The sequence below is a fragment of the Azolla caroliniana genome, unplaced genomic scaffold (assembly GCF_043228905.1).
Source record: "Azolla caroliniana isolate FFs.n. ecotype wild unplaced genomic scaffold, voAzoCaro1.0.p SCAF_7, whole genome shotgun sequence".
In the NCBI taxonomy this organism is placed as follows: Eukaryota; Viridiplantae; Streptophyta; class Polypodiopsida; order Salviniales; family Salviniaceae; genus Azolla; species Azolla caroliniana.
Genome location: NW_028230442.1, coordinates 4,580,601 through 4,584,390, shown reverse-complemented (window position 1 = coordinate 4,584,390; position 3,790 = coordinate 4,580,601).

The following is a 3,790-nucleotide window of genomic DNA, read 5'->3' as shown; positions in this document are numbered from 1 at the left end:
CACTGGTTTTGCATCCTTGCTCAAGTGAATCTGATGCTGGTATAACTGAGGGTCGAGCCCTCACATGTCTTCGTATGACCAGGCAAACACGTCGCGAAATTCCGTGAGAAGTGTGATCATCGCCGTTTTGTCTTCGGACTTCATCTCCTTGGCGATGTGCACCGGTTTTGCTTCGTTCGTGGTCCCTAGGTTCACCTCTTCAAGTTGCGACGCTTTTATGCGCTGTGAAACGGCCATTTCCCGTTCCAACGCTTCCTGCGCTTGCCGTAACTCTCGAATTGCGTCTTTATCCGGTTCTGCTTCAGTCTCTTCCGGCTGCGGTAAGTATGGTGCTACTGCTTCGGCAATGTTAATTTCGAAGAGGGGTACGATCTTCGGGTTTTCTTGCAAGTACTGAGCTTCTTCTTCATCAGCTAACCCTTCTAGCATGTTGACGCACTCTGCATACAACGGTGTACATTCCTTGGCCGTGCTCATCCTTGGTTGTGTTGGTATGCGTACCTTAGCTTTTCCTCACCGGAAGGTAACCACGGCCGCCCCAACAATAGTAGGTATGCGCCTTGTGCCTGTAATTGTAGCACTACTGCCGAGATGTGAAATGTATGACTGCCAACGGTGACTTCTAATTTTCGTATTAATCCTGTTGGCCGCACTGAGCTTGTATCGGCCATCCGTAACCAGAACGGACACGGCTCCCACTCGTGGATTCCCAGGGCATCACACGTCTGGAGGCTTATTACATTCACCCTGGAGCCTCCGTCTATAACTATGCCGGGGAGTTCTTTCCCTTTTACAATGGCAGTGATTACCGGACTGTTGGTGTCCACCACCGTTGGTCCCTCCTCCGGATTCGAGAAGAGTACCGGTGCCGGTGATGATTCTCCTGTCGTCATGGCCGTCTTCAGTCCTTCCGTGAATCTTGGCACGAGTTGTAGGAGTCTTCCTAGTGGCAACGTAATCTGGCATTCTTGTAACGCCGGCCATGTCTTGTTCTCGGAGTGACTGCCGCCGGCAAGCCCTACGGTATTCTCCTTTTGCCGCTGTAAGTTTGTGACATTTTGCTCGTTTTCTTTTTTCACCCATTCCGTCGCTTGCTTCCGGATGGTCTCCTGCGTCTCCCATTCCTTGGCCATGCCCTTTGACCTTGTGGTCACCTGCTACAGATCTGCCACTTCAGGGACTACCATATTTACTGCCGGTCGTTTGTCATAGCGCTTCGCCAGGCATTGATTACTATAATGGCCTTCCTGTCGACAGTAGTAGCAGTAGGTATTGTTGGATTCGGCATTTTCTGTTGTACCCGAGGCAGGTCCCGTGGTAAGCGCGGGGTTTTGGGCCGGTTGGCTGCTTGAAGCTCCTTGTTCCGGATCCCGTGAGTAGCTGCCTTTTTTGAAATGCTGTTTTTTGTTATAGTTCTTCTTATTGCAGTACTCTTGACGAGGTTGGTCGTTATATCTGCCGTATTCCTCCCGTTGCTGACGATACCCGGGGGAGTGTTCCCAGTCGTAATGTTCGTATCGTCTATTGTAATCCCGGTACCGATCATATCTATCATGTCGGTCGTAGTTATCCCACCGATCACCGTACCGGACATCATTCTCCCGTCGATCACCATACCGGACATCCTGTGCCGGTCGGTCGCGGTCCATTCGTCGCCAGCGTTCCTCTTGTTCATCCTGGCTGCTGCGTGGCTCTATTTGTCGGACGGGCGGTGCTTGCCGGTTCAATAGATTATACTCGCACCTATCCGTCATATGGCCCTTGGATTGACAGATTACACATTGCGTCCTCATAGTGCATTCTAGTGCCGAGTGTCCGGAATTCAAGCAGGTTGTGCACTGTATTGCTTGCCGAAACCGGAGGTCTTCATCGGACGGTAACGCCCATTGGAGTGCTCCCAGTGTGAGCCAGGAGCTTGTCTTTTCCATCTCTCTCACCCGGTCAATGACCTGGTCGATGGTACTTGTGCAGAAGTCAATTACCGTACAAACCGTGCGTAGGGGTTCCCGGAGCGCATTTAGGAATATAGTCCGTAATTCCTCCTCCGGGGGTGCGCGGGCAAGCTGACTATGCATCCGTTGAAACCGGATGACAAACTGGGGAATGCTCTCCCCTACCTCTTGTCGGATGGTATAAAATAAGCCCACCATTACTGTCTGGTCCACCTCCTTTTGGAAAAAATGCAAGAATTTAGCTTTTAAATCTGCGAAGGTGGTGATGGTAGACGGGTCCTGCGTCCGGTGCCATCTCGCTGCCGGTCCCTCCAATGTGACGCCAAATTTTGCTATCTTAGAGCGTTCCTCTTCTTCCGGGGTCAATCGCTGGGACACATGGTTTGCTTCCCATGTCTGTTCAAAGGCGTGAACATGAGCTTCCGCGTCCGGATCATCTCTATACTTGGAGTACTGGAACGACATGTCGTCGTTCGGTATTGGTGTGTGGGCTGGCGGTGTTGGTGGTCGTTCCTGGTTTTTCTCCGGCGTTGGTGGTCTTTCTTGATTTGTTTTCGGCGTCGGTGGTCTTTCCTCTTCTTTTGGTGATTGAGGCCTCTACTCCTCGACTTCCGGTGTCGGAGGTCGCTCTTCCTCTGCTGGTTTCGGCGGTTCCAGCCTTAGCAATTCCGGTTCCGGTGTCGGTAAGGTGTCTGATCCTTCGTCCTCCGGTCTGCCCGGGGTTTCGTTGCTGCTACGGTATTTCGTGTGCACGCTATATTCCCCTTCGGAATCCGATTCATACGCTGATAAGGCTTCTGATTCGCCTTCTCCGCTTGCCAATGCCTGGAGAAGGGATTCGGTTTCCTGGAGGCTGCTTAGGCTGCTGCCGTCGTCTGGGTGCGATGTTTGCTGTAACCAGAGGGACTCCTCTGCTACTCTCCGGATTACGTTGGAAAACGAGCGATCCGCTCTAATTTCCTGCGCCGCTTGCTGGAAAGCCTCACGTCTCCTTTGCCTTTCGGCAAGGCGTCGAGTTCGATCTGTAACCAGGTCGTGCGTTGATCTAGTCATCCATTCGTGCCGTCGTTCGCTGCAAAAACAGGAATCGTGGTCGCCAAAAACTGTGTTAACTCTTAGGGCCGGACAATGGCCTAACACAGGGTGTCTACGGAAGACACTTCACCAAAGGGGTGTTACGGCAATAGGATTGGACTCAACGATTAATCCGACTTAATTAGGCTACTTAGCAAGATCATCCTTAATAATCACACGCGTAAGATATAACAATGAATGCAGAACGACAATTAACACAGAGAGATAAAAAAACACTAAGCTTCATTAATTATCCGCCGCTCATTACATTGTATCCGGGCCTTTAAATAGGTTTCCGGTCTGTAGTACAAAACGGTGCCATCCGCACCTGTTCAGGATCAGTCCGGATCCGGAACAACATACCGATTCCGGTCCGTCCGTCCACACTACTAATAGCTTACATACAACCATTCCTAATAATTAAATAACTCCTTCGTTTCACACTCTGGACTCCTTTGCCGGCCGGTAACAGATGAACCTCGTGAAGCGGTACGGGTACAATGAGTACATGGCGCATCACTATGCGTACATGACCAAGGTGGTGGAAGTGCGTGAGCCGGAGAGCTACGCAGAAGCGGCAAGGGACGCAAATTGGCGTGCCCCTATGGAGGAAGAAATGCGGGCACTTGATGCCAACGACACATGGGACCTCGTTGACCCTCCCTGACACTGTAAACCGATCGGATGTAAGTGGGTGTAGAAGGTAAAGTACAATGTCGATGGTTCGGTTAACTGGCACAAGGCCCGGTTAGTGGCGAAGGGAT